General features: G+C 32.9%; 1 long non-coding RNA gene across 1 annotated transcript; it reads right to left on the bottom strand.

The window, feature by feature from the left end:
- Positions 1 to 559: 559 nt before the first annotated feature.
- Positions 560 to 9,020, bottom strand: LOC143048945 (uncharacterized). The gene is made up of 2 exons (XR_012969950.1): positions 8,925 to 9,020; positions 560 to 715 (listed from the first exon to the last, which is right to left on the bottom strand). It is a non-coding gene; the product is annotated as an uncharacterized LOC143048945 (long non-coding RNA).
- Positions 9,021 to 9,686: the final 666 nt, after the last annotated feature.

Here is a 9,686-nt window from a genome sequence, read left to right as displayed (position 1 = left end):
ATCATACTACATCTTCTTTTTTTATATATATATCAAGAATGTACCTTTTTTAGGGTTTTCTTTCTTTTATTTGTACTTGTATGTTATTTCTCCATTATATATATTCAAATGTCACACCTGAAATTTTCCTTTTTCAAATCTTATTTTAATCTGAAGCACGCATGAAGCCTACAATTGTCTTTTTACATCTGACGCAAAATATCTACTTGATTGCTTATTGTTCGGATTCCAAAGATGAAAACAATGTTTTACAGTTTTTTTTCTTTGTTTTTTTAATTCAAAATAATGTATTTTTATATATTAATTGTTTTTCAAATGGCATTTAGATAACTGTAAGCTTGGGTCTAGTGTGCGTTGTTATGTTTATTTCAATTACTGACAGAAATGTTTTTAATGCGAGCTTAAACGTCCATGCATTAATATTTTCCAATTATTCTATTGACCTAACTGCGGATTAAAACAAAGTCTCATTCACTCGTGATTAGTACACATCCACGAGACCACTATGTGTGGAGCTGAGGTGTAACTAAATTTCCACTCATATCCATTCATTGCTTACCTTTTCCCAAAACACACAGCATTTAGAATATTGGACACCATTAGATCTATGTAATTTTCTGGATTAAATGCTCCGGTTTCTTTTGCCATTAAGGGCAAACATTTATTCGTTGACTCATGAAGCACTGCTTCGAAATGAGTTCCAATCATATATTGCCTACAAAAAAGGTTCCTGTTTTTTCACTTTAATGATAATCATTTCAATTCCCTTTTCAATTATCACCAGTAATGCTTGTAATGTTTTCATGTGTTTTGAAGCGAGTCGGGCACAACATATTTGCAAATGTAGTTTTGTTTTGTAAATTATCCTCCTTAATATAAAGCATGTCGGATATACTGTCTTATACGGGTATGAATAATTAGAATACTAATGTTCACGCCAATATAATTGTTTGTTTACATAATGTTGATTTGTTAAACCGGGTCGTTGACTTATCCAACGCCTTGTAAACAATCAAATCACAACCACATGGTTAAGCAAGAAAAAAGGTATTGGCACTTTTATTTTCTGTTTAGGATCACTGGTACAAATTATCAAAGTTATAGAGTAGGTCGACTATTCAGCATTTTATTATTATCTGTAAATAATTTCGTTGAAAAGGAGACTGTACTACCATAGATAACTGAACGAAAGCTTGTTTTGTTTATTACTTGGACCAATGTGATTTAGAATGACATCAGAATAACTTTTCTCCCGCAGGTTAATTCGGACAGCCCAATCAGGTTTTGACAAAATGTCAATGAGTTAATCAAACTTATATATCAGTATAAAGATATTAATTGACAGTGCTTCGTAAGCCTTTGAAGGCTGGCTGATTGACTTTGTATTAATGTATGTTAAAATGTTATATCAGGTTGCACTATAAATAAGTGTTCTACCCCGTCATTCTAAATGTATTTGTTTTATATTGTTTATGCTAAATATGTTATAATGTATGTTGGGTTTAGATTGTCTGTTAATTCATCCTCATCCTTTGTATTGTATAGTCTTAGGCTTATAACATGTTTGCAAAGGAACAACTGAGACTTCCATGTATATCAATGATTCAAGCGTTTCATATATCTTTTATTTTTGTGCACGGTTATTTTTTACCATGACCTTATACGTCAATAGTTCCATTTATTATTGATAATTAGACGTATTTATGGAACGCCAAAACTGTCTTGTTATGACCATTTTTCATTATATGATGTACATTTACCTTTATATGATGTGCACTTGTCATTATATGATGCGCACTTACCTTTATATGATGTGCACTTGGACTTATATGATGTGCAAACACCTTTATATGACGTGCAAATATGCTTATATTATGTGCAAGTATCTTTATATGATGTCCAAACATCTTTATATGATGTGCAACTACACTTATATGATGTGCATACATACTTATATGATGTGCATACATGCTTATATGATGTGCATACATACTTATATGATGTGCTAATGTACTTATACGATGTGCAAATGTACATATATGATGTGCAAATGTACTTATATGATGTGCAAATGTACTTATATGATGTGCAAATGTCCTTATATGATGTGCAAATATCCTTATACGATGTGCATTTTCCCTTATATTATGTGCTTGTAATCTTATATCATGTGATTCGGTTAACTTCATTATATGATGTCGAAACGTCATTATATGATGTGCTTTCATCGTCGTTATGGTCAATGAACATGATTACGATTAGAATGATTACTGTCTACGTCATAACTGATTCCGATCTGCTTCTGCAGAATTGATATAAACCCGGATCAAATCTGAGGTTATTTAAAAAGAGGAAAACCTTGACATGTTTGTTCCTCGATTTTCAAGATGAAAAAAATCACACCAAATATTGATGGAAAATTGTCAAATTATGAATTTTTATCGATGGGTCTACAATAATGAATATACGGGATCTACAATAATGAGCATACAGTTAACTTATTACGTTTTAGAAATAAATCTTTAATCTTTTAAGCGAAAGTGCATTTTTAAGATAAAGTGAGACAGTAAAATTGAGAATGGAAATGGGGAATGTGCCAAAGAGACAACAACCCGACCATAGAGCAGACAACAGCAGAAGGTCACCAACAGGTCTTCAATGCAACGAGAATTATCGCACCCGGAGGCGTTCTTCACCTGGCCCCTAAACAAAGTGCATTTTAACAAAAATTAAAGTTTCAAACATTTCGGCGGAATATAAAGATCAATTAATGCAGGAACTAGTTGAAGTAGTTCCCGGCAGCGGCGAAAATAAAATAAAACAAACTGTGTGGCTCTTGTTTATAGCTTGCTGTTCGGTTTGAGTAGAAGCTCCGTGTTGAAGGCCGTAGTTAAACCTATAATTGTTTACTTTTTACACATTATGACTTAGATGTAGAGTTGTCTCATTGTCTCATTGGCACTCATATCATATCTTCCTATTTCTATTCATTTCAAAAGACACCAATGAACTCAAAGTCAATTTCAAAAATATTTTATAACGATAGCTACAATATTATCCTCTCTTGCATATAGAATTATACCGGTATGGATGATTGGTTGATTAATTTGTTGATTGATTGCTTTTTAACGCCACTTTTAACACTATCATGCTAATTCGTTGTGGTGAGTTTATATTGATGGAGGAAGCCGAAGTCCCCGGAAATAAACACCGACTTTCGGTACGAAAAACTAATAATTCTATTCAATTGTGATTGGAGTCGAGCTTACCTGCCACGTGTGGGATTCGAACTCACAACCTACATTTAAGTGTTGACATGCTAGACACTTGGACCCCTCGGCCATTGAGCCCCCCCCCCCCAAAAAAAAAGGAATGAAAGGAGATATGGGATGACCTTCAACTCGTTGCATGACATTTGCTTGCATCTTTTTATTTTTATTCATGCATTTATTGCACACTTACATGATTATGAATGATGCTTGACGTCCAGCGGAAAATTGGTAAATAAAAGACTATGTGGTATGATTGCCTATGAGACAACTCTCGACAAGACACCAAATGACACAGAAATTAACAATTATAGGTCCCCGTACGGCCTTCAACAATGAGCAAAGCCCACACCGCATAATCAGCTATAAAAGGCCCCGAAATGACAAATGTTAAACAATTCAAACGAGAAAACTAACGGCATAATTTATGTACAAAAAATGAACGAAATTACTGGTATGTAACACATCAACAGACGACCACTGAATTACAGGCTCCTGACTTGGGACAGGTGCATATTCGTACGAGAACATATTAATGTGAAATGAATATTAACCCTGTTTTGTATTAGACCGGCACCCTGAGTCGGATTTTTAACATGCTACTTCGCAGAAATCCATTTCACCTTACGGTGTTACCCGGACAGATTATTCTGATTCCGAGCCGAACAAGTCTTTGATTTTACTCCTTAAATTAGCAGGGAAGCAGCAAATACCAATTTTAAATTCTTTGGTTTTGAACCGGCCGGAATTCGAACCTACGACCAGCAACACTAGAGGCTAACATGCTACCATGAAAGCACCGCCACTAGACAGTTACCCTTAAAATAAAAGGAAAGCCGTTCAGATATACAACTGCGTAAACAGGGCTAACATATTGACCATTGATTTTTTTTGGGTGATTGCAGGGGAAATGGGGGCATGGTTTTTTTTGTAAATGTTTGATTCCAAGTTTCTTGAAAGATATTTTATCTTTTTCAGGGGGAAATCAAAATAATTGTTTCCATTGAAAATGAGAGAAAAAATGAAACAATAATGAAATTAAGAAAAAAACTATATTATTTTTAAAAAAGAGTTTTTTCATTAAAGTCTAAAAATATGTTTGTCCTGGAACAAGGAAGTACACGTCCTCATGCCCACACTTCATGTTTACATCACGTTGACCGTGAGGGCATTCCGATGTATTGTCGCAGCAGAGATTTGACTTTCGATTTTGACTGGTACATGTAATTGATCGTATAAAAACGCAGACATAATCGAGTGCAAAATAACATTATTTGTCGCTTCAAGTAATACTCATAAAAACATTTTTTTAGAACATATAAATTATTAATAATATGAAAATGTTGTGTCGTTAGAAATGTATTTATACATTTGTAAGTAATATATATGCACACGTACAGAACAATTGTGTTATCGCACATGCGGAAATGATATCTCCAGAACGTTTATGCTGGGAAAATGAATGCCTACATAAATCCAAACTATTAGAAAATCCGAATTATTACAGAAGAGTTTTCACTATGCACTTGCACTGCACTATTATTAGAATAGTAGAATAGCATTTGGATCAAAATTATGTATACATGTAACTGTTATATACAAATATTAATTTAATATAATTATAACAACAAACCAGAGTATACTGATTTGTATCACTACAATATAATTGTGAATACGGTGAGGTTGAATTCCCTGTTGTTTATTCATCATCCAAGCACGAACTTGTCTAAAAAAAAAATATCTCTGTAAGTTAACCTCACTTTCAGGTATTGAGATGTGATTTTCTTTAAGACAAGTGCTTCTGAACATCCACGAGAACTTGCGGTCATCTGATGTTCAGTACTTCAGTCCTTTGATACAGTTTGTTCTAGTAAATATTACATCAGCCAATGAAATTCGGCCTTCACATTTTTGAAGGTGTATATAAATCCGACAAAACCGAGAATCCCAATGGTCTTTAAACAGAAAATAGAATGGAGCGTTTTCAGATCCGCGTAAGCATAGCTTGGACACACAATATCTGTAATTTAATTAGATTTGTGTCTGAATGAACATAAACACACTGTATTTATTTTTTGTTTACTGAGGCCTGGTGGTCCCTGGCAGATAGAGAGTTGTGTTTTTAATTTTTCTAAGTATAATTTTGGGCCGTTTTGGCTCTTATGAGTTTTATTGTTTTATTGCATATTATCTTGATACTTATTTATCGAGAAACCTTGTCTTAGCAAAATAGTTTTCTCGTTTGAATTGTTTTACATTGTCATCGTAGGGCCTTTTATAATGGGCTTTGCTCATTGTTGAGGGACTTACGGTTACCTAGTAGTTAATTTCTGTGTCATTTTGGTCTCTTGTGGAGAGTTGTCTCATTGGCAATCATATCACATCTTCTTTTTTTATATTATAAAAACAGATTTAAAAATAAGTAAATTATAATTATTGTCATTTTCAATTTTCACCATTGGTGGTGGGGACGGGATAGGAAAGATGGGAATTCCTCTAATAATTTTTTAACGTGAAATAGGGGGAAAACACAATAATTTCAAAGACATATACTTTACACTCCCCCTCCTAAAAAACCCACCAGAGAACAATTACTAACACCTTTTTCAATACATTTGTTCGTAATAACAAAAAAAAAAACGCATTAAATTCCTTTTGCATTATATAAGTTTGAAATAGCACGTCAATAGTGGATCTAAAACTTCAAGTGTGGAAGTTGTTTGCGACTTGGAATTTAATTTGGATATGCCGGTTATGGTCTCATTGATATTTATCACACCTTCATTTAATATTACTAGCTTCAGATTAAACATACTCTGCTGAAAAAAATAAGGATTTAGATTTTAACAGACGAGGCTAGCGGAGACAGGCGTAAAATTGACGTCTTTCGAGTCAAAACTATCAATTTTTACGATGAGGGTCGAACCCTAAACAGTTGAGGCAAGTATGGACATAACCACTCCAGCTTTATACAGGTCTGAATTAATTTAGTCATTATTCAATATCTGACGCATCATAGGTTTGTGACACATTACCTTTTATATTGTCCAATATCCGAAATCTAAATATATTGCTAGATTCAACATATCAAAGAACCCTAAGAATTGCTTGTTTTAAGTGCCGTTTTGGCCCCTTATTTCTAAAAAGTTTTCGTCTGGCAACAAAGTATTTACGGACAACGAACACATCGCAAAAACATTATACTGCGTCAAATCTATAAATATAAACAACTGAATACCACCATTTTATTTAAAAAAAAAAATCAAAATTAAAGGCTCCCTTAATTTTTTCCTATCCCCTCTTTCTGGGGGTTGCAAATGATCGGTCCATTATATTTGTCATTGCCCATTTTTGTGTCTTTCTTCAGAAAAGTGATATACAAAGACAAACTTCCACAGCTAAAATGATCAGCAAAGCAAACTTTACAAAACAATGAACATACTGGAAATTCATGTACTTAGTTCTTTAAAAAAAAAAAAAAAACAACGCTAACGCAAGATATAAAGATATTGTTAAATATAAGCCTAGTACAATGAGCATAGAGCATGGCATAAAAGAATCATTTCTTTAATTTAATAACTTTAGTTAACTGTATGCCCGTTATTGCAGACCTGGTATATTCATTATTGTAGACCCATTGTATAAACTTTGCAATTCACAATTTTCCAATAATATCTGGTGTGATTTTTTCATCTTAAATCGAGGAACAAACATGTCAAGGTTTTTTTTTATTTTTTACATCTCAACCATTTTCCAAACGATAGCTACAGATTTGATCCGGGTTTATATTAATTCTGCAGAAGCAGATCGGAATCAGTTATGACGTAGACAGTAATCATTCTAATCGTAATCATGTTCATTGACCATAACGACGATGAAAGCACATCATATAATGACGTTTCGACATAATATAATGAAGTTAACCGAACCACATGATATAAGATTACAAGCACATAATATAATGACACAACCACATCATATCAAGATGTTTGCACATAATATAAGGGAAAATGCACATCATATAAGGATGTTTGCACATCATATAAGTACATTTGCACATAATATAACTAAGTATTTGTGCACATCATATAAGGATATTTGCACATCATATAAGAATGTTTGCACTTCATATAATTATGTTTGCACATCATATAAGAACATTTGCACATCATATAAGTATTTATGAACATCAGATAAGTATTTATGAACATCATATAAGTATATTTGCACATCATATAGGGATGTTTGGACATCATATATAGATACTTGCACATAATATAAGCATATTTGCAGGTCATATAAAGGTGTTTGCACATCATATAATGACAAGTGCACATCATGTAAAGGTAAATGCACATAATACAATGACAAGTGCACATCATATAAAGGTAAATACACATCATATAATGAAAATGGTCATAACAAGACAGTTTTGGCGTTCCATACGTATTACTAGAATTATTTCACTTGACTGGGCGGAGTTTAAGAAGTTCGTTCATTTAAAACCAGCCCATCTGTAGACAGGAGTTTTGGGATAAGCTCCGCAATGAAGTGTCCAGTTATTCGTCCCATATCATACACTCAGTTCTTTTGTATATGCGTTTTGTGACACTGATTAGTGATTATAATTCAATAATAGTTATAACGGCAATCCTCCTTATCACACACATCTTCAAATAGACTGTCCTTATGCAAATTAAAACATAAGCTCCGCCCGATCAGTTGAAATAACATTGGTAATATACGAGTATAAAAAGACAAAAACAATTGGCCACTTGGAGAGTAGGTGGGTTGGACAGCATGAATTATTAACGAACAGACCGGTTTCCGTGTCTATTTTATGGTAAATAAAGCCAAACGCTGTTCGAGATGCATAAAATTATTCAGAATGCTGTATATGACTTATTATAGTGAGTTGAACATAAAGAGTCAACACAACTAATGCAGATAATTTGTGAGCTTGTCCTTATACCCATATGTTTGCTGCTTGAAACGCTTGAAGTTCAGAGGGATTTTGTACCTTACTCTCTGTGATTCATAAAAGTGCATTGATTTAGAAAGACATATAAAAACATAAAACAACAATTCAATGATCATAAATCGTAATCACAAAATGGTCTTGACAGTGGACACCAAACTATGGATTTTACCACGTGAAAAACAATGCACATGTGCTTTCAATAAAAATAAATTAAACCTGCTGATTACTATTTTGACGATAAGAAGACGGATAAAATGTCATAACTATCCTGTAAAATTTGCTATTTGTGCAAAATAAATGGGAACCTTATCCTCAGAAAGCTCTGATGGGGTTCTTGTTGTTCAGTCTTTAGTAGACTGTTGTTTTTTTCTTTCTCAATTCTTTTTTTCCTCTTCGTTATCAGTTTATCTTTGACATGAATTTGAAATCCCTTTACTGCCACTTTTATACCAGAATGTTAGACTTAATTATACACTTTTCTTCCATTGCGTTCTATTTGTTTATGAAAGCAATTGCTATTCCAATAAGTATTATTTTTATTTATATACATATAAAGACTATATTCTGTAAACCAATTCATTTTACGTTAAACTATATTTAGGATATTATCTTTAAGACAGGGAACATAAAACAGCTACTCGTATTTGACTAGATAGAATAAATCAAACTTATACCTTAATGCCTTTCCCGCAATTTTTCTGTGCAGTTTCCATGTTGGTGTATTATTCGCAAAAGCAATATTTTTACCTCCTTCGGTGAACCTATCAACTTCAATGTAAAATGTTTGATTTTATACAAAATGAATATCTGTCACATTTTTAAAAGAATGATTTGGTTGTTGTCGCTTTGACACATTCTCCATTTCCTTTCTCAATTTTAAGTAACTAATTGTTTCCCCGGTATAAAAAGTTAAGACCGACTAACCGGCAAATTGCATTTCTTAAGAAAACGCATCAACCCCGTTAGTTGCAAATTCTACAACCCCGCGCGGAAAATTACATTTTAGACAATAGAAACTTTACCGAAACCAGCATTATTATATTGAGAAACTGACAAGAATATGTCTCATATAGTCGATTAAGGACCTGAGATTGATAAATGATCGGTTTCTTCAATACACAGATACAGTACTAGATGCGGCATTAACAATTCTCAATAAGGAAAATTCTTCACTTTATTATTATTTTGTACGTTTTGAAACCAACTCGTCTTATTTACACTTCGTCTAAAAATTGCATGACTAAAAATAAAAATATGTTATTTCCAATTAAAGATTCATTAAAGGCATATAAAAGAGCTTTCGTCAGATTGCACACAAATACATAAGATTATACATAAATATGAATATGATTAAAAAGGACATTATACATGTTAAAAGCACTGGTACGAGACGAGATATTTGTAGTATGTATGTACTCAAACAGTGTGTGTATATT

The sequence above is a fragment of the Mytilus galloprovincialis genome, chromosome 10 (assembly GCF_965363235.1).
Source record: "Mytilus galloprovincialis chromosome 10, xbMytGall1.hap1.1, whole genome shotgun sequence".
NCBI lineage: Eukaryota > Metazoa > Mollusca > Bivalvia > Mytilida > Mytilidae > Mytilus > Mytilus galloprovincialis.
This window is presented reverse-complemented; position numbering and strand designations above follow the sequence as displayed.